The sequence below is a fragment of the Delphinapterus leucas genome, chromosome 13, assembly GCF_059928025.1.
Source record: "Delphinapterus leucas isolate spDelLeu-1000000601 "Yukka" chromosome 13, BTC_Dleu_Yukka2, whole genome shotgun sequence".
NCBI lineage: Eukaryota > Metazoa > Chordata > Mammalia > Artiodactyla > Monodontidae > Delphinapterus > Delphinapterus leucas.
The window spans coordinates 60,665,630-60,688,371 of record NC_143141.1 but is presented as its reverse complement, the minus strand read 5'-3'; the positions used below and the strand labels follow the sequence as shown (position 1 = coordinate 60,688,371).

The following is a 22,742-nucleotide window of genomic DNA, read 5'->3' as shown; positions in this document are numbered from 1 at the left end:
TGATCACGTATGCTGAAATGGAGCAGGACCCAATGGTCCTTTCCCCGACGTCCTCCGCCTGCCTTATTTAGCCAAAGAATAAGTTTAATCAGAGGAGTGAGAAAATGTAGAAACAAAGGAAAACGGTCAAAGGAGACCAAATAATAATACAGTCATTAAGCATAGTCAAGGACCTTTAGTTCCTTCTCAAGGGCTATAGATTAATATTCTGAGCCATAACCTGTGAGCTGTTTTGTAGATACTGAAACCCTCACCAGATGGAAGAAGTTAACTACATGATGACCAGACTGTAGCCATGACATAAGCTGCCACAATTATGAGAACTGGCCTCAAAGAAATGGGAACAAACTAACCCTGGAACTGAAGATTAATTGTACTTAAAACAATCAAGATGATGCTGGTCAGACCACCAATGACCAACTTCAAGATGACTGTCAGAGCTGACTGTGCTGTTTCTACATGTAGTCCCCTCCCTCCACCTATAAAAGCTCTTGCCCACTGACAGTCAGTGGTGGGGAGTCGCCCTTACAGCTACACAGCAACAAAATCATCTCTGGATAGTAGAATTGTTTTCTTTGCTAATCATAAGTCTCCTGGACAGGTCTGCAAATATACTTCTGCACAAAGGAGTACTGTTAAATTTCTGTCGTTTTTTTAAGAAGCCTGGTGCCACAAAGCAAATGAACCCCCCTACACTTTTTTCTTTTTCTTTTCGGTCTCTGCATTGGTAACAAATAAGAGATGCATTTAGATTTTCCCAAAATGTATTTTTAAATGATGAAACCTATTTTCTTGGTTCTGACTCATTTCCCAATGACAGAAAATCTTTATAAATTGAGATTGAACAGGAGCAAAGCAGGAATTGTAAGAATATTATTGATCAATGATACATCACCAAATGCCACACATTTAAATAGTCATTTCAAAATGATCAACCTCTGCGGAAATCTGTCCACCCTCGGCAGCCCTTCACCATGCACCTTAGGACAGGTCATGGCTGCCTCCATCCTCAACCTGGTTCAGATAAACTGCCCTAAATTCTAGCGTGGCACCCCGTAGTGGTGATTAATTATGTGTTGACACTCACTGCTTTCCTTGTCTTCATTTTGTTTCTTATTAAAATCAAAAGGTTTTTTAAAATAATATGCTTAATTTCCATGGAACAGAGAATACCTAGCCAATATTTAAGCCAGTGCAGAACAGGATTGTTTTGATCAGAAATGCTGAGTTGTTAGTGAATGTTGTATTTCTCCTTGATCTTCTATCTCAGTGAAATTGGGTGCTAATCACCACTTAAATCTTACATATCTATTTGTTTATATATTTGCTGAATGTCTCTGCCTTCTAGGTCATAGGTCTACAAACTGGGCAATGGGCCAAATGGGGCCCATCGTCTGTTTTTTGTAAATAAAGGGGTTATTTATATAGTCACACCCACTCATTTGCATATTGCCTGAGGCTGCTTTCCCATTACAAAGGCAGAGTTGAGTAGCTGTGACAGACACTGGTCTGAAAAGTCAAAAATATTTACTATCTGGCCTTTTACAGCAAAAAGTTTGCCAAGCCCTGTTCTAGACTCTAGGCTTCCTAAGAACAGGGATTTTGCTATAAATTCAGCGACCTGCACAAAGTAAGTGTTCAATGAACATTCATTGCGTAAATAAATCATGTTAAATAAGTTTATCATCTCAGCCACAAAGCTACTTTTCAGGTGCAGGTCTTCAGAAAGAGAAAAAGCAGATGTGCCTCATTTACAGATTTAAAAACCTGGAGACATTCTAAAGATGAACAAATCCATAATTTTTCAGCTGAGGAAACTGAGGCCCAGAAAGCTGACATGAGTCTCCCACGGTCAGTCCAAGGAGAGACAAGAACTACTCCAGCAGCACATTTGTTTTCCCTTTAATTAATAAGGCACTCTGTGAAGTCAGCCTGTTCCCAGGAGGGCCGAGGGTTTGAACACAACATGCATGCAATAATAATTACACTTGTTTGGAACTTTCAATTCTGACTTATTCCCTGAAATTCTTTAAATGCTCACCGCCCCAACACATTTTCATAAATTTGGTTCGGGAACGATATGCGTGCATTAAAGAACCCGAAGTACAGCTTTACAACAAACTTTGTTCATTAAACTGATGCCCAGAGAAAGTTCCAGTGCCCACTGAGTGACTACACCATCCACCACCTATCTGTCTGGACGAAAAGTCACCCAGATCTGATATCCCAAAGTACTGGTTTGAATATTTTAAGGCATCCACCTACTCCCTGAAGTGCAAGGGAAAGAATAATTGAATTCTGCCAAGTCACGCTAAAAAGTAGACAAGGATTGCCCAGCACAGCTCAATTTCTCTGTCTCTTGCCAGTACTGGCTGAGAAAGAAATGCTGGGTGGTTTCGTGTCTCCAATGCAGTAAAGCAATTTTTCTTATATCATCATTTATTTTTTCCTCCCGAAGTTCTTTATAATTCAGTCCCATAAAGGAAGGATCAGAGACAGAAATAAATCAGGGAACAGAAACACGTTAGGTCTGCAAGGCCTGGAACCCACAGTCCAGCTCATTTCACTTACTTGGCAGCCATCAGTTAGACCCCTAGTCTGCCAGGCACTGTGCAGGGAAACAAAAAGGCATTAGACACAGTCCCTGGGCCCCAGAAAGAGGGACATTTCATATGGCAGACAGACAAGGAGAGGATTACAGCACCATGAGGTGGGTCTTGTGAGCTGACGAGGTAAGCCCAGGGTGAAGTGGAGGACACTGAGGGATACCAAGGCAAGACTACCCCAAGGTCAAGTTAAGAGTTAGCCAGATGCAAAGGGAGGGAGAGGAGGGGGGACAAACTCCATGATCATGAAGTCATATGCTCAAAGACAAGGAAGTAAGAGAGAGCAGGACATATTTGAGTGGAAACAATCTAGTATATCTGGAGCCTCAAATAGGAAGTAAGCCTGGAACAGAAGGCTTGGACCTTTAACCTTCAACAATGTACACCCTACAAAAAGCATCCACTCTAAGCCCAGTCTTTCCTGGGTACTGGGCTAGACACCAAGTCATGTCTTTAAGGGAAAGAAGGTATTCTCAAGGTTACTCTTTTGTAGAGCAGGGAACTCAGTGGCCTTCCAGCTTTAATCTTCCATCCAGTCTTATTCCAATAACCTAAACAGAAATTGTCTGCTCTTGGTTTGAACACTTCCAGTGACATGGAAGTTATTGCCTCAGAAAGCAGCTTATAAGAAAGTATTTTTATGTCCAGTTAGTAACTGCCAATTAGTAACTTCTTCCTGACTTCAGTAAGAAAGTGGCCAACAACTTTTCCCTGAAGAAAGTCTCAAATCACAGTAAACAGAGCCCAAAGGTTTATTTTAATTATTATTATTTTTGGTTGCGTTGGGTCTTAGTTGCTGTGCACAAGCTTTTCTCTAGTTGCGGCGAGCGGGGGCTACTCTTCGTTGTGGTGTGTGGGCTTCTTATTGCGGGGGCTTCTCTTGTTGCAGAGCACGGGCTCTAGGCGCGCGGGCTTCAGTACTTGCAGCACGCGGGCTCAGTAGTTGTGGCTCATGGGCTCTAGACTGCAGGCTCAGTAGTTGTGGCACATGGGCTTAGTTGCTCTGTGGCATGTGGGATCTTCCCGGACCAGGGATCAAACCCTCAGGTGGATTCTTAACCACTGTGCCACCAAGGAAGTCCCAGCTCAAAGGTTTAGAACTTTATACGGTCTTAACTACATTAACACAGTGTTTAATATCCCACACCCCACATTCCAAGGTGCAGTTTATTTCTATCTCCCCAAGAACCCCAGGCCATTCCAGGACCAGAGTTCTTCTGAATCAGGGCACATCTCCAAGGGGGATTGAGCATCTGAACCCTGAACATCTAGACCCAAGGAACAAAGAAGACCAGGGGGGGAAAAAAAAAAAAAAACAGATCCTGAACCAAGCAAAATACAGAAGCCAAAGCACATAGCTCCATGGGTAGGAGCTAAAGAAAGAAAGCTGGAATCAGGCAGACAAGTCCTGGAGGAAGCACAGTCATGTTGCAGTGGTTCAGCTTCATGACTCAGATTCACAGGGTATTAAGAGAAGCCTGTACAATACGACGGAGACAATCATAAAGGTACTTTAACTTATGTATAAGAAGGGAATAGAAGAAGAAGTCAAAGAAGCCCTCCCCCTCCACTACCACCTCGTGCTAGCTCTTGGGCATGCACTGGCCTGGAGCTACATGAAGTATGGTTGGTCAGCCCCACAATCCCACCCCACTCCCCATCATTCCACTGGCTTCCACTGCCGACAGTCCACAGAAGATATAATTCACACACTATGCTTTCTTGGTCTGGTCCGGCCCAGGATCCCCGTTCTCTCTTGGCCTCACCTCAGCTCTCATCAGCCCTGCAGTGGCCCTAAAGTTTAGCAGTGACTCCTCTTCAGCCCTGAGACCCCAAAGTCCTAACCTGCAGCCTCAGCAACATGGCCACCCACACCATGCCACGCCCTCCCACTTCCAAGCAGCTTCCCAGCCATGCTCCCTAAAGAAAGAAGTCAAATTCTGCTCTATTCGGGAGCTCAGGGCAGGTCCTCACTTTCACCAAATGGCCACTCCAGCTTGCAGCGGGTACACTTCAAGGTAACCTGCCAGGGCCTTGAATGAGAGAGCAGCACAGAAGCCCCGCTTCCCTCAATCTACGAACTCAGTCCCCCTTCACAGCTTCAGCCAGCGAGAGGAAACCGAGCACACGTGTCTTCCTTCCCATTCCTCAATCTCCCCTCTTCTTCCCACAGCTCCTCAGCCTGGAAGGGGCAGGTTTTCTTCCTTCCTCTTTCTCTTGGGTTAGAACATTCCCCCTGTTCTTACCATCCTCTTCCTCTAGTTATAATGGAGAACAGAGTGGAGAGAGAGACCAGCTTCAGGTTCATAAAAGAACCTAAATTCAAAGGTGTTTCAAAATTATAATACCCATTTTATTTAAAACAGATGAAAATGAAGCCAGGGTGCTCAGAGCCCCACCTGCTTGCTGGGCTCTCCCTTACCTTCTCAGAGGTCCTAAGGAATGTCTAAGGAATCCTGGAGACTTACTGAAACACACTGGGGAAACCACTGATGCAGTCTAGCTTAGGGGTCTCCAACAGAACTTTCTGCAATGACGGAAACATGTTACCTCTACCCTGTCCATTACGGCAGCCACTAGTCACATGTGGCTATCAAGCACTTGAGATGTGGCTAGTGCAACTGAGGAACTGAATTTTTAATTTCATTGAATTTTAATTAATTTATATAGCTACCCTATTCTATTGGACAGTACAGCCTAGCTCATTCATTTTACAAACAAGTAGGACCTTGAGGCCCAATATCACTCAGCAGATTTATGGTAGAGTCAGCACGAAGACCAAGGTCCCATATCCTCTGCCCCATTCTTCCCACCACTTCTCAGCTGTCACACCCAGGTCACTGTCTAGCACAGGTCTTCCTGGCTGTTTCCAACTTTAATGACGTGTGCTGGGGCTTTGTTACAACGTGTACTCTTGTACCATGCTTGGTTTGGATTCAGACATTTCTTTTCCTAAAGAAAGGAGTCTGACCCCTCCAGAACCTTAACTGTCGGGGGTGAAGATCTGAAGAATACTGCTATAAAAATTTCAAAATACGGGGCTTCCCTGGTTGCGCAGTGGTTGAGAATCTGCCTGCTAATGCATGGGACACGGGTTCGAGCCCTGGTCCGGGAGGATCCCACATGCCACGGAGCAACTAGGCCCGCGAGCCACAACTACTGAGCCTGCGCGTCTGGAGCCTGTGCTCCGCAGCAAGAGAGGCCGCGATAGTGAGAGGCCCGTGCACCACGATGAAGAGTGGTCCCCGCTTGCCGCAACTAGAGAAAGCCCTCGCACAGAAACGAAGACGCAACACAGCAAAAATAAATGATTAATAAACTCCTACCCCCAACATCTTCTTTAAAAAAAAAAAAAAAAAATTTCAAAATAGTGTGATCACAGCTGTAATGACATCTGGGGGAGTGGCCTCCATGGATCTAGCATTTTGAGTCTCCATAAGTGCAAGTGAACTTTTTCATCAGAAAATGTGACTTCCTGAGATATTTTGATAACCACAGCAAAACAGCACAACGTGTTGTGAGGACATTAGGTAAGGAGACATGGGAACCAGGAAAAGGCTTTTCATTAACCAGCTGTACATCCTTCGGCAAGGCCTTTACCTGTTCTAGGCCTCAATTTCCTATTCTATAAAATATACAATGCAATACCTCTTCCTCCCTTCTTTCAAGGATGTTATGAAGAGAAATCAAAAAATATATGAACTGTTCATTGTTCCTAGGAAGAAAAGCACTCTATAAAGTTTCAAACTTCTCATTATTAAACACAAAAGCCAAGTTTTCCTTAATGTAAGACAGCTAAAATCAAGCTTCCTGTATCACTTTATGCCAAAAATTACTATACTATTAACCATGGCACCACACTGGTGCTCATTTAACTAGAAACTTCATGTTGGAGTCATTATTTTACTGTTATTTAAATGTTGAACAATGGGTCAAAATGATAGAAGCCATATTTCTTTGCTATCTCCTGTTGCAGGGAGCAACTGGATGTTAAAAGGACATATTTCTAATGCATGCACATACTGTTTTACCAGCTATTAAGTTGAAAAGCTTAATGGAAGTAAGTTGGGCATGGGATTTCAGGGAAACTCAGTGGAAACAAATCATTCTTGTCATCTTTATTTTTTGCCTTGAACAGTAACAATAATAATGATGCACTCTATCCTGTTATATCCAAGAAAAAAACACAGAAACACAGCTTTGGGGCATCTTGGTCCCACCCTTTGGGCTATGGGCATACATGCAGGAGCTAGCAGGCTGGAGAGCAGGGTGCCATCAACCAGATGCAGCAGAATAATGGAATCAACTGCTTCCTCTTTCACTCTCCCACATCATTCTGCTTATGCTTCCATTACAGGACTTGCCAAACTCTGTTTAGTAATTAATTACCATTCCATGCCCCTCACAAGACAGTAGGCTTCTAGAGGGCGGGGCCATGTCTTATTTGTACCTGGATCCCAAGCACATGATGGGAAATCAGGAAGTTATTGCTGCACTGGGTGATCACTGGCCCACTGGGAACAACAATCCCCACTCCAAGTGCCCAAAAAGCATCAGTGTCACCCCAACTTTGTGCACATGGTTGATCTTGGCTTGGAAACATTTATTCCAATTTATAAATAGTCTTGGTTCCAGAGTTACAACCAAGGCTTCAACCTCACTAGTGGGAAAATACTGCATGTTAGCTAAAATGGAAAATCCCAGCCAATTTCCTCCCTGGCCATGAAATGTAGGACACTTGCACTGGGTGTTTGGTTTGTAACATCAACAAGAGCAGCACCTGCTTCCTCCAGCACCCCAGTATTCAACAGTGTCATATACCTCCATACCTGAGATTTGATCCAGAAATATTCTGAACATCTTTATCCAGTTTGGAGTCTAGATTCATTTATAGGACCTTTCAGAACAAATTGGATACTGATTTCTCAGAAGGAAAGAAAACCCTGAGTAATGACACAGCTTTTCCAATAAAAAGCTGCCTCTTAAGCCAAAGGGGCAACCTTAATAGGGACTTTCAGGATTATATGATCCAACACCTCGCTTTTTTCAACAAACTGATTGGCCAATGTCACATGGCTATGTAGCAGCTCCACAAGGACTAGACCTCAAATATTTAGTTTTCCCAAGATTTCCAAGACATGAAACCTTCCATATTCAAAGCAGAACAGCCTGGGCAAATTGTCTCTGTTTGCCTAAAACTGAGAGGTTTCCCAGGATAGAGGATTTTCAGGGCAAAAACAAGGAAAGTCCCAGACAAACCAGTAGCAGTTGGTCAACCTAAGTCCAGTGCTCTCTTCCCTACATAAACCTGCCCCTGTTATCAGTTTGATAAAATGGAGTACTGGTTCTGCCTCGAATACTTAAGGCCAGGAAAAGCCCAGTGATAAGAATTAGAATTTGACAGCTGTTGCACAGCTGTGTCCCCTCTATGAGGAATAAAATTCTATCCACTAATGATAACACATAAATGATCAAAACTAGCCTCAAGATTCTCTATGAATTTTTTAAAAGAATTTTCAGGTCTTTAGATAATTAAAAGTTCAAAATATTCAAGAGGAAGAAAATGAGAATCATGAAAATGAGCATCATGAAGCCAGTCCTCTTTAAGTACCAAACTATTATTCTATGTCCAAACTAATCAAGTTGTCGCTGCTGAGAAAAGAAGGCCATGGAAGGTTCATGAAGCTTTGCTGATTAATTATCCCAAGAGTCATTAGAGAATGCAACCATTACTCATGAGGCACTCCTCTGACACCGTAACTAGCCTACAATTCTTGTGATTCCAGGGAAAGCGTCAGAGCCTGTGTTTAATAAAACTCCTACAGCATTTCCCACAAAAGGGAGCTGAAGCTGATACTTCAGGTTCTTTGAGGGGACTTGGGATTCTGAGTGCATGATATCTCCATTCATAATAGACTTATTTTTCTTCCCTCCAGCTTCAATCAAACGTTTCACAAAATCACGTTGTCAGGGAGATTCAGCAGGACATTTGTTGCTGGATTGGGCCAATCCTACGGCCATGAAGTCCCCGACTAACCAGTCAGACACTACATTGGGCACTTCATAAACACACAGCTTCAACCGCAAGACAATTCTTCAAGGCCGATGCCATTATCCCATTATATAAGTGAGAAGCTGAAGCTCACGGGATCCAAGACCACAGAGGTAATGAGCAAGCAGTGCCAGTTTGACTCGGGGTCTCGCTGGTACCCAACTCCAGGCCCTTTCCCTAAGGAGGTCTCCTCCCTGAGGTACCCTCACCACCAGAGAAGCTGCTCAACTCCCATGTTCTGAGAAGGCTGGGTTCATAAAGGACAGCATGTATCACACTGTACATAGGGAGAGACAAGTCTCCCGGGAAAAGGAAAATACTTATTAGCCCTACCAAATGGAAAGAAAGTTCCACCTTAAACATATCTGCCCAAAGTCCATATGTTTGCTAAAAAATAAATAAACGAATGAAGGCATTTTTCCAATACAGCCACAGTTAACAAGCTTTGAAACACAATGGTCTTATATTTGATCTGCCATATGGAAATCTCTTCTCTGATTATGGACTGGTTACTATCCCTAGACAAATCCCTACAGTCTATACTCCATACAGGGACAAAATCCCTTGCTCCATTGAAGGAGATTCTCTGGATCTTTATACTTTTAGGAAAAACATAAGAAACAATAAGTTATAACTCACAAAGTGACAAGAATGGAAACCTGGAATATATGCTTTCCTGGAAAAAAACCCAAAAAAAGGAAAAACCTCTTACCTTTGGCTTTCTTCCTTTTTTATTCTCTCCCTTTAAAAAATAAACCGAAAAGAAACTTCCAGTAATCTCAGCTGGAAAATTAACATTCCAGATTGCTCTCCTTCCCGAGGATGATGATAATCTGATTTACTGCCTCCTTGCCTGGTTTAAATCAGTAAAGAACATTAAGCACAAGTTCGAGATATTTTTGAAAGGCAAATTTGCTATTGTACAGGACACTGCTGCAAGCAGCCAAAGGTTTCAATGGCCCAACTATTAATAAATCCCCTTGAGTCTTTGAAACGTTCACAGCAAGACCATCCAAATAGCAAGTTCCCAGCCCCTTGGGACTGAGCACTGTGAGTTTCTAACCCGGGGTTCTTGTCCTATTAACTTTTCTTTTTGTTCACTTGGCAGGTATTTTTGCTTCGTTTGCTCCTGTAGCACTCTGGAGATGGCCCTCTCTATCATCATGCAGGCCTCATTCTCGCAGTGGGGCCCCTGGTAAAGAAAGGCCTTTTGGGAAAGCCAGGAAACACATCCAGAATTTCTGCAAATTCTATCATGTTGTAGAGAAAGTACATGACTATTTTTAAAAACAAGGTTTGAGAGTTACACATTTGGAGCTATCAGAATTTCTTAGAGGGCTAAATTGGAATGAGGGCTCTGGAGGGAGATTTCATACACTCTGAATAACTGGAAATGCAGAGTCTTACAAAAAGATAATCTAAAAGTGATTTCTCTCCTTCTAAAAGGGGCTCATAGAAAAGCTCTTAACAGGCAATTCTCCCCAGTGCATTCCAAACACAATTCACATTCCGATGCAGTTAAAGAAGGACACTTCAGGAATTTGAGTGTTCCAATGGAATAGCGTGCTTCTACAATCCTCAAAAGGTTTTCAACAAGCGTGAAAGTCCCGTGTGTATGGGAACCCATCGGACCCAAATAACCAGGGAGAAATGAGCGGGAGGTGTATGAGCTGCTCCTGGGTCTCTCTGTGGCACCAGCTGCTCTTCCAGCTCAAAACCCAGAGCCCTAGCCAACTAGCTCTCCTCTCGTGCTTTGCCAGCTCACCTTTAAGCTCATTCCCTAGTTTATTTGCAGCTGCCCTCAAGGTAGGCAGAGGAAAAGAACAAGATAAAATCAAGGCAATCACTGCTGCTGCTTCTGAACAGCTCTGTTGAACGACTTACTACAGGAGAGAGGCTGTAGTTACCACCACCGACAATGAGTTAGAGTTATATGTGAATTTCAATTATCCATGTTAAACCTATCTCTCTCTAGGCTGACTGCTGTCAAGTCCCCAAAAACGATAACCTGCTCCCTTCAGAGTCACGATCTCTGACACTCTCACCCCTTCTCCTTCTGCCGACTTGAGAAAACTGCTGAGTCACTGGCTTGCTTTCCTGACAAAGAGACATTGTGGTTGCAAATTTCCTAAGTCCTACGAGTTCATTCCTTCTATCCTAGCCCAATCAAACGGTGGTTCTTCCCTCTTTCTTTGTCCAGAGAGAAAGGGCACTTTTTCTTCCAAACACCTTATTAACTTTCCCATTACTCTCTGTCAAGAAGGAGTCAGTCTTACCCCTGGCACTAGCTCTTCTCCAAAGAATTGTCCGAGCCAAGGAAAGCAGAGGATTCCCGGAGCCCTGTAGAGCCAGTATTCTGCTGTTGAGACAATGGACTAAGCGACCATCAATTCCCTGCATGTCCTCCTCCCTGCAATAATAATCACCCCTTTATTCAGATCCAGCAGTTTACAGTGGTCTGTCCAAGGAGTTGGCTAGGTCGCCATCTACCAACATGAAAAGTAAACTGTGGTAAGACAGTCCAGAGAAATGCTGAGAGCGCCAGACTGGGAGTCAGAAACTGAAACTGACACTGGCTAAGCAGTAAGGCAAAAGTTAGAACTCAAGCCTGTTTGGCCCTAAACCCTATGAACTTAACCACAATGATCCTACTTCCTACGCTAATAACACGCTAATAGTCACTGCTCATGCTGTATGCTGGGTGCTTGGTTGGGCATTGCTATACCCAACTTTTATAGTTCGGGAAACTGACTTCGGTAAAAGAAGTGGTGGTACCAATATTTGAGCCCAATGCTGTCTGTCTCTAAAGCCAGCTGTGGCACCATTCAAGTGTCCACTGAACAGAGGCAGGTTGGGATGAGAAAAGGGAGCAAGACCGTGAACAGCACCCATGACCATGGAGGCTTGTTGGTGGCTGGGCCAGGCCAGGACTGGCTACAGTGGGAGGAGTGGAGACAATGGCAGGATCAGGTGGAGGCAGCATGGGCTGGAAATGTATCAGCAGTCTTCTGTGCCCTGTGGTAGGGACATACCATACCCTCAAGGGGTGGCAGCGGGAAGGGACTAGAGCATACCCAACAGCAGGAGACTATGACTGGTCAGCAGCCTGAGGCCAGGAGAAGGGTCAAAGCAAAGCCTGAGATGCAGCTCTCTGGGAGCACACAGAGCACTTGGGGTGGGAAGAGGTTGGTGAGTCACCGGGCCTTGTCTAGGCCCAGTAGCCACCAGGGAACAGCCCATAAATGTCATGGTATTTGAAGTTGGCCTCCAACAAAACTTAAACAAGTGAATCAAATTAAAAGCAGAGATTAAAGGAAAAGAAGCATCAAGACCCAGGGAATCTGAGTAGGAACACAAGCTAAGGAGGCTCTGGACGAGAACATAACCCCAAACTCTCCAACAGCAACCACAGTCTGAGAGAAAAGGGCTCTCTGGTCCCCGGTTAGCCCCAGGTGGTCTCCAAGCAGGCAAGAATGCCGGGGAGTTGGGCCTAACTTAGAATCAGATGTGTTACCATGAAGCTCCCCAAAAGGGCATGCCATTACTCAGCCATTAATTCCCAGAAAGGTCATTATCTTGGCCACAATGGAGAGGATTTAAATACCAAATTATACATGACAGGCTGCCTGGGCTGCAAATGGAAATAGCGTGGAAGGTTAATCTCAGTCCTTTTGCCAAAAATCATGTTTTTTGTGGAGATGTGTATAAAGTACTAGGATGCATGATCTAGAGGCCAGGAGACTCACACAGTTTGGGTAGAAGCCATGGAGAAAACCCATGCTTTTGACTTCCTACTTCAGCCCTCGGATGGCGTCGATCTGAGCTTCAGCCCACCCTCCATTCTATTCTCTACTCCCCTCCAACGCCCTTTACCCCCGCGCCCACCGCAATGCTCAGTCTCTCCTCCTGCTTCTGATCAGCCATCATCGTCTGAGTGCACAGGTGTGAAAAGCAAATGGTCTAGGAGCCCACAGGTGAGGAAACCAGAAACGAGAGAGAAGGCAATATCTGATGTCTCAAGGCAATTACCTGGAAGGCAATAAAGGGGATAAGGGTAAAGCCCAAAAGTAAAACAGTGAGGACATTGGCCCAGACACGAGCTGATGGTCACACTTCTTCAGCAGCTGGAACGGGAATTTTGGATCCTAAACCACCATTTATCTTGACCCGCTGGGTGTCTAGGGGATTGTTTGGACAGAAGGAAAAGATGCTGTCACTGCCACTGAGGAGACTGCTGTCTTATAAATCTTTATGGACCCTTATACACTCAACGACTTGTCTTAGAATGGGGATCCAAAGTCAGGGCAAGGGAAAAGAGGACCGTCATTCCTGGGAGTGAGAGAAAGCCTCAGGGAACTCTCTCATCCCAGTGGCCCCACGCAAATGGTACAAGAAAATTCAAGGAGGCTGAGAAACTATGGCACTATCTAGCACTGCTGGGATTACAGACCCCATCCCAGTCATGGTCCCTTAGGATCACTGAAGCCCAAGTATCTGGGAAGAATAGCAATAATGCCATATTATCATCAAATCTAGGATACCACCGGCTGTAAACTGCATTCTGGCTTCAGAGATAAAATCTGAATAAGTGGCTTATGGTGATTATAAGATGATATTGATTGTTCAATGCATCTCAACTTCAGAGATACTAAAATGGCGGCGGGAGGGGCGGGGAGAATTCTGCAAAACCACCTATGCTTGGCATTACTAAAGCTCCATAGGTTCTCATGGAATGACACTGCTATCTCCTCTAAAGTTACATAAGACCGTATTTTTTTGGCCAATGAAACATGAGCAGAAGTGAATGTCACTTCCAAACCATGTATATAATTACCAATGTTTCACTCTCCAGTGTTCTCTTCCCCCAATGCAGTAATCATGGAAGCACACAGTCATTGCACACAGAGAGGGTAGAATCACAAGAAGATGGAATCTTCATAAACTTGGATCTCTGAGACACTTCAATGAGAAGAGTCCCTCTGCCAACCCATCTAACCCATTTTGGACATGAACTGTGAGGAAAAAAAAAATTGTTATTTTAAGCAACTGAAATTCTAGGAATGTTTGTTATCACAACATAACCTAAGCTCTCCTGACTGAAACACCATCTTATGTTTGAATAAGGCATTACCTCATTTGGTCTTCATAATTACACAATAGGGCAGGCAAGACATGCACTATTCCCATTTTAAAGATGAAAGAAACTGAGGCTCTGAAAGCTTAACTGAATTGGCCAAAGTCATATAGCTAGCATGGGGTGGGACTAGAACTCATGTCCTCTAACTAAAGAATGAGCCCACAGATAGTGTTCCTGTCTATCTCTATCCTGTCTCCAGGGTCTCCAAATCCTTACTGCAATGTTCATATGAATACACATACATACCTAACTACCTTCTTTTGGCGAATAGATTTTGAATCCCAATCTCTTTCCTTTAAGCAGCAGTAAAACATGCAAGGACCTGGCCAACCACAGAGCTTGACACTTAGAATACGCGTGAGAGCTCAGGTCTGGCTGCAATGCCACAGTAATGTATTTGTAGCTGAAATGTGAGTTGATTAAGTTCCAGAAAGGCAAAGAGATGAACGCTGAGATGAGCATTTTTACAATCAGTGGGTAAAGAGTGAAGGAAGAGGTGGTGGGGGGAATATAAAGAAGATAGCTTCTTCATGTTTTCCATTTCACTTCAGTTTCTTGAGCATATTTTTACATCCTGAGTGGAAAATTAGATCCAGTCGCTATGTTGTCAGCAATCATGAGATGCCATCTAGGACATTCTAATCTCTTACTAAAACACATAGACAAGAGACAACAAGGATACGCAGCCTCCTGGGGTTCCTCACCCCATCACTGCCACTCTGATTATACTCTGTGCTCAGAACCCCAAATTGTACAAACCAAAATGATTTCCCAGAATCAACACTGTGCTGAGAATTCAGTTACTTTGTTTCTCAGCTAAGAAAAGGAGCTCCCCTAGAGTCAAATCCTAGGGCCAAAATACACAACAACCAGTTGGTGTCAGCAACTGGCTTCAGGATTTGCCCTTGGTGACTAAGCAAAGCTTAATGTTTACTTTCAAGACAAGAGAGTGAACGTTATAATTTCCCCAATTATAGGGCAACTCTCAGGGCTATTTCTCTTTTCCCTCACGCTCTTTTCCTCAACAGACCCTGAGCCCTGAGGACAGTACCCTCTCAGGGTAATGGTTTCATTCGTGGTCTACGTTTGGCTAAGCACCTGGTTCAGAAAATGTGTGAAGTGTCCCTAGGATAGGCATGTTGGTAGCCAGAGTTGTAAGTGTGACCTTGTCAACCCTTCTGAAATTCTAAGCAAAGAAATGCTTATAAAATAATTGCCTAAGTGGGCTTCCCTGGTGGCAGAGTGGTTGAGGGTCTGCCTGCCGATGCAGGGGACACGGGTTCGTGCCCCGATCCCGGAGGATCCCACATGCCGCGGAGCGGCTGGGCCCGTGAGCCATGGCCGCTGAGCCTGCGCGTCCGGAGCCTGTGCTCCGCAACGGGAGAGGCCACAACAGTGAGAGGCCCGCGTACCGCAAAATAATAATAATAATAATTGCCTACATCCCTATTTCCCTTAATCGATGCCCCAGCAACTGTGGCTCCCTTTGGTAAATTGGTAAGCCAACCTTTCCACTGTATAAACATCAGTGTACAAAATAAAAGTTTTCTGAGTCTTATACACCTTACCTGGAATGGATCTACAGGATTTTGCTAATGCTAAGCATTTTCTTCTTAAAATGGCAAGCCTGTCTTTATTATTTTTGGGCAAAATAGTAAATCTGATCACTGTGGAGCCAGAGGAATTCTCTGGGATTATAGGAATTGGTATTCATATTGTTTTGTGCAACAAATATCCATAAGGCACATATAAATCCTGTCTAAGAAGATTCTGTGCCCCTTTCCTCTTATACAAAAGCACTATTTCCCCACAGTAAGGCTTTGGATATCAGTTGCTCTGTACAGCCCAAGACCGTCTACAGGTACAGAACACCTGAACAATGGTTCTTAATTACTTGAGGGTTTCTAGCTCCTTAAAAAATTGGCTGAAGGCTATGGACTCTCTCCAATAAAATGCACACAGGTGCACATAAAGGCTTATGATTTCAGGATGTCCACATCCCCCTAAAGCCCATCCATTTCTTCCCTGCTTTGACCCTAGTCCTATGCCTCTTTCCCAATAAAAGGGAATGTTCATGTAAGACATGCTAGCTCACCCCATCTGATGGTGTCGCCCCATTTCTCCCATGAGAGCTTGTTACCCCAGAAGAGGGTGCTCTCCTTAATTTCTCCGAATCTCAGTTCGCCCCACAAACTAGAAACTATAATATGTGCCAACCCACCTGATGGGATATTGTGGAAAACAAACAATGGAAAAGTCATAAATATACTCTGAGTTACACATTGCATGTTTGTGCAATATTGTTGGTGAAGAGTGCGTGTGTCAGCTATAATGGGCCCCATCTATTCTGCATCTAACCTCCTCCATCTATGTTTGCTGAACACACCAAATCGTTGATTTGATTTTTCACTGAGGGCGTCTGGGGTTCACAGTGCTTACACATGCCTTTGCAAATGAGGGTGCATGTGAGGGGAACTGCAAGGCCATTGATTCTTTAAAGACAATGTATTGGCATCTGGGGAACAACCAAACATTGCTGCAATCCCAGGAATTGAGAGGCTTCCATAAATCACTCTGATGAGAAAGCAATGCTAAAGCAGGGATATTGCTTTCTGCTACCTCAAAGAGAGAATAAATGGTTCTAAGGGTATCCTTTAGGGGTGACCTAGTGGTCCAACAACCCATTCCTCAAATTGCCATGTGTAACCAAGGACCTCAAAGACAGGACGCAGGAAAAATAAAGATGATAATTAAAATACTATCCTTCATCTGTCTTAGCCTTTTTTGCATGTTAACTGCTTTAATAGGTTAAGAGTATTTATTTGTACAAATTTATCTGTTAGGGTAGACTCACTGTTGCCACAAATACACCCAAAGATATATAACAGGCTCACATGCAATAGGAGTCTAGTTTCTCCTGCACATAAACAGTTCAAGGCATTTCCTGTTTGGTTCCACAAAACTGTACAGGGCCCCAGACTGAGAGAGACTCTGCCAGCCTCAACACGTGGCATTCAATGTCGTCCTGGCATCCATGTCACAGCCAGGAGGGCAAAGAGCAGAGAGAATTAGGTGAGGGAGGTTTAATGGAGCTGACGTGGGAGGGAGGCATAATTCCTCTGCTCACGTTCCATTCATTAGCTACACCAAACAGCAGGTGAAACAGAGAAATACAATCTGGGAAAAAGAGAAAATGAATTTTCTTAAAAATCCTTCTTCCCGGAAATAATGAAAAAGAATAATAATTTTGAAATTAATTTCTAGCCAACATTTGGGTGAATAAACTCAGCTGGCTAATTTATTCACACGTTCATTCACTTAATATGCATTTATTGACCATCTACTCTGTGCTACTCACTCTTTAGGCACTGGAATACAGCAGTTTTTAAAAAATAGCAAACTCCTTGTCAGCATAAAACTTATTTTCTAGTGTAGTCAGACAGACCCCAAAAAAGAAAAATAAGTAAAATATATGGGATTTTAGTGACGAGTAATAAGAAGAATAAAGCAGAAAAGGAGACAGGGAATGTAGGTGGGAGGTAGTTTACAACTTTAGGCAGGATGTCTAGGGAAGATGTCAGCGTTAATACCGTCTGAGTTTGGTTTTAAACGAAAGGTTTCTCCTTTTTTTGTGCGTGGGCTTTCCTTAGCTGCGGCAAGTGAGGGCTACTGTTCATTGTGGTGAGCGGGCTTCTCATTGCGGGGGCTTCTCTTGTTGCGGAGCACAGGCTCTAGGCGAGCAGGCTCAGCAGCTGTGGCTCGCGGGCTCTAGAGCGCAGGCTCAGTAGTTGTGGTGCAGAGGCTTAGCTGTTCCCTGGCATGTGGGTCTTCCCGGACCAGGAATCAAACCCGTGTCCCCTGCATTGGCAGGCGGATTCTTAACCACTGCGCCACCAGGGAAGTCCCCAGACTTTCCTCCTTTTAAAAAAATGTATTATAAAATAATTCAGACACAAAAATGTGAAATATAAGCTCCCTAAAGCTCGCAAGAAATATCTCTGCTATGCTTGACAATGGTCATATCAGGTCCATAATATTGGAGTCAGGCCTGGGAATTATAACTTTAAAGACATAAATCAAGCAGAAAATAATCCAAAGGAAGCAATCAGGCTGGCGAAGAAAGTTGAAACCACATTCATATTCAGTTATCCATTTATACATTCAACAACAAATGTCTTCTAAGTACTGACTATGTGCCAGGCTCTCGTCTCCTCAGAGGAATGGAAGAACAGACAATAAACAGGTCAACAAATAAATTAGAAAGCTTAGCAGTACAAGGCTGTGAAACAGGATTGAGTTTGGCAGGTTCAAGTAACAGAAAGAGCAGTGCGATTCAAATACCATGATAAGAGAGAGTGGTAGGACTCAGACTGAAGGGTTTGTGGGACTGGGTGCAGACTTGCAGGCCAGAATGAGGAGCTTGGATTCTCTTTCCGAAGGGTAACTGAAAGTCACTGCAGGTTTTGAGTAGGCAGTGATATGATGAGTGTATTAGTTTCCTATGCTGCTATAACAAAGGACCACAAACGGTAGCTTAATCAAACACAGATGGATTCTTTTACCATTCTAGAGACCAGAAGTCCAATATCTCAGTCACTGGACTAAAACACGACATCAACAGGACTAGTACCTTCTGGAGGCTTCTAGGGGAGAGTCCATTTCTTTGCCTTTTCTAGCTCCTGGAGGCCTACTGCATTCCTTGGCTAGGGACCTTTTCCTCATATCACTCCAACCTCTTGCTTCCAGTGTGACATCTCCTACTTGCATCTGTAGTCAAATCTCCCTCTGCCTCCCCCTTATAGAGATACTTGTGATTACATCTAGGGCCCACCAAGATACTCTAGTATAGTCTCCACATCTCAAGATCCTTAATTTAATCATATTCGCAAAGTCCCTCTTACCATATAGGTAACACTCATGGATTTTAGGGATTTGAACTTAGATATCTTTGAACCTAGATAACCATTATTTAGCCTGCCACAGAGCACCTGAAGAGGCTCCAGCTGAGAGCCACATTTCTCAAAATTCCTTCTTCAATTCTTGAAGATGTTACTAGGTGTTACATGCATGGAAAAGCTTTCCTGAACAACTTAGTTTGGGAAAATTGGATTAAGCAAAATTAAGCTGTTTTCCTTACTTCTCAGAGCCTCAAATGAAACATTCCAAAATCAAACATAGTTGCAATTTATGTAGCACTGAACCATTTGTTTCCACAGAACATTTTACAAAACTGATATTCCCTGATACAAGTTCTAAGAGATGCTGGCCTGGAAAACCCTCAAGGAGGGTAAGCTGCTTTGAGATCTTTGAAGAACTGTCATGAAAAAAATGAAGCAGACTAGTATAAGGCCCTGGATGTGAAACCAGGAACAAATGGGGAGGTAATAAAAGGTCAGGTTTCAGCTCAGTATCATCCTTCTAAGAATCTGCTAAGATGAAATGGGTTTCTCCAAAATGCAGTAACTTTAACATAATCAAGAGTGTTCAAGATGGTCTATAGCAGTGCTTCTCAGACTATACTATGAATATACATCATCTGGGGGTCTTGATAAAATGCAGATTCTGACTCAGTAGACCTGGAGTTGAGCTTGTGATTCTTTTTTCACAAGAGGTGATACTGATGTTACTGGATGATGAAGAGAAATTCAAACACTGGTTAAGTGGTTAACCCCAGAATCATGATGCATCCTGAGGTGTGCATTATTGGGATTAGCAGAAGCTTACTGATGTTGAGGCTTTATCCTCAACAATGAGCATGAAACGATATGACAGTGAAAACCATAGATGCTTTATATTGCAACGTAGAAAATATAACCAAGTCAATAAGTTTTGTATAATAGGAGAGATTTCTTTCCAAGTTTCATTAAATCTAGGAATTTCGCTTCCCACCCAATACCTGAAATATAGACACGGATATAGATATAAATATGTGATTTATATATGAATCTTACTTTTGATCAATTGTGGATTTGGAAACCAGGTAAGCAAGCTTCTTAGGTTTGTACATGGAATAAGAATAAATCCATTCTGAATTGCAGCATAAAACTGGCCTGGTTTTTTTGGGTTAGTCCAATGAAACGATTTCATTCAACAAATAATTTAGCACCTACTATGTATGAGATACTTCACTGGGCACTGGAGAGCCAGCAGTGGGCAAAATAGACGTGATCTCTACCTTCATGGACCTTAACACAGGGGGGCCCAACCCCCAGTCCCCATGGTACTGGTCCATGGCCTGTTAGGAACCGGGCTGCACAGCAGGAGGTGAGCAGCAGGGCCAGGGAGCGAAGCTTCATCTGTATTTACAGCCGCTCCCCGTCACTTGCCTTACCGCCTGAGCTCCGCCTCCTGTCAGATCAGCGGCGGCTTTAGATTCTCATAGGAGCACGAACCCTACTGTGAACCACACATGCGAGGGATCTAAGTCACATGCTCCTTATGAGAATCTAATGCCTGATGATCTGAAGTGGAGCTGAGGTGGTGATGCTAGAGCTGGGGAGCAGCTGCAAATACAGATTATCATTAGCAGAGAGGTTTGACTGCACAGAGACCGTAATAAATCAATTGTTTGCCGACTCATATCAAAACCCTATCAGTGGGGGCTTCCCTGGTGGCGCAGTGGTTTAGAGTCCGCCTGCCGATGCAGGGGACACGGGTTCGTGCCCCAGTCCGGGAAGATCCCACATGCCATGGAGCGGCTGGGCCCGTGAGCCATGGCCGCTGAGCCTGCGCGTCTGGAGCCTGTGCTCCACAACAGGAGAGGCCACAGCGGTGAGAGGTCCGCATACCGCAAAAGAAAAAAACAAAAAGAAAAACCTATCAGTGAGTGGCAAGTGAAAACAAGCTCAGGGCTCCCACTGATTCTGCATTATGGTGAGTTGTATAATTATTTCATTGTATATTACAATGTAATAATAATAGAAATAAAGTGCACAATAAATGTTATGCACTTAAATCATCTCAAAACCATCCCTCCCCCAACCCCAGTCCATGGAAAAATTGCCTTCCACAAAGCCAGTTGCTGGTGCCAGAAAGGTTGGGGACTGCTGCCTTAGCAGACCCTAAATAAATAATCACCTAGCCAAACAATAAAAACTGTGATAAGTGCTGTGACTGTATTTAGCAGGGAGACCTAAGAGGACATTGGAAGTATGGGAATAAAATATTAAACTGAGTCATATTAGACAGGTAGGTGTCTGAGAACTAGCTTGGAACACCTCAATTCTATCTGCCTTCCAGAAATTTCTCCAGAAAAAACAAACTCCTATCCTTCTTAGTGGGTGGATGTCAACAGACTGGGGAAAAAAAGCCCCAGAAAATAAAATGTAAAATGCCTCTGCCTAGTAAGTCAATTCTTTCCATAACCGTAAGAGAGGGGAAATAAATCTCTATTGCTTTCAAAATCTTTTGAACACAAGGAGACATAAAAAAGTAATAATGCTGATGAAGAACCATTTCTGCTTTAAGGACCTACTTCCTACCTAAAGGACCCAACCAGAGGGACGAAATTGGCAGTGTATAGAAGGCTTTGTTCTAATTTCTTCCTGTTATTGTCCAAAGGATATTTTCTGTGGTGCTGTTTGTGGGTACATATAATGTCTCCTAGTAAATTACTGACTACTAATATTCACTAAAAGTTTCGAAACCTACGATTGGTCCTGTCGCTTTTTGTGTAGGGAAGATGAAAAAGTGATTCCTGATTTTCTATTAGAGCATGATACTATATATCACTATTTATTCATTCTTTTTTTTTTTTTTTGCAGTACGCGGGCCTCTCACTGTTGTGGCCCCTCCCGTTGCGGAGCACAGGCTCCGGACGCACAGGCTCAGCAGCCATGGCTCACGGGCCCAGCCGCTCCACGGCATGTGGGATCTTCCCGGACCGGGGCACGAACCCCATGTCCCCTGTATCCGCAGGCAGACTCTCAACCACTGCGCCACCAGGGAAGCCCTATTCATTCTACTATTGATGGATATTTGGGTTGTTTCTGACCTGATGCTATTAATAATAAGGTTGCAATGAACATTCTTAAACATTTTGTGCACAGTTATACACATTTCAGTTGGGTATGTATACCTAGGACTGGAATTGCTAGGTCAGAGACTTATGCATGTATTGATATATTCAGCTTTTATAGACACTGTCAATTTTCCAATGGAGTTGCACCAATTTATACCTCCCACCAGCAGCATGTGAAAGGTCCAGTTGTTCTACATTTTTGCTAAGAATCAGTAATGGTCAGTCTTTTTCATTTTAGTCTCTCTGGCAAGGTGTGTAGAAATATTGCATTATGTAGTATCTCATAAAGCTAGAGAAAAAAAATGAATCATTCTCATGAGTGATTTTATTTAAAAAGCTCTGTGTTAATTACTAATTGTTCACCCAGAGCCCATAGGGAACTTACACCATGAAAAAGAAAGAAAATACAAAAGGAAAAGAAATACCCCATTATGATTTTAATTGGCATTTCCTACTTGATTAATGAGGTTGAGCAACTTTTCCTCTTTATTGGACACTGGATATCCTTTTTCGTAAAGGGCCTATTCAAGTCTTTTGTCCTCTTTCTTTTGAGTTGTCTATTTTTCTTTTTATCTTCATTGATTTGTAGGAGTATTTTGTTTTATGTTAATATGAATTATTTGTCAGTAATACATATTGCAAATATATTTTCCCACTCAATGTGTTGTTACTGTATTTTCTTAATGGTTTATTTTAATGAATAAAGAATCCTAATTTTGTAGTTAGTGCTCTCTTTTCAAGGTCATATTCATTTCTCCTATTGTATCTTGTAGAAGCTTTGTTGTTTTACCTTTCACATTTACAACTATAATCCTTTTGGAGTCTATTTTCATCTATATTATTATGGAATATTCCAAATGCATATAAAATTAAAATAATATTGTAAATCTCAAGGTATCTTTCACGCAGCTTCAATATTGTCAGTTG

The 22,742-nt window shown here is 43.2% G+C and overlaps 1 long non-coding RNA gene across 4 annotated transcripts in view; it reads right to left on the bottom strand.

The window, feature by feature from the left end:
• The window catches only part of LOC149747768 (uncharacterized), a 145,518-nt gene that overhangs the window by 30,802 nt on the left and 91,974 nt on the right, over positions 1–22,742 (bottom strand). The gene's annotated exons all lie outside the window — the stretch shown is intronic.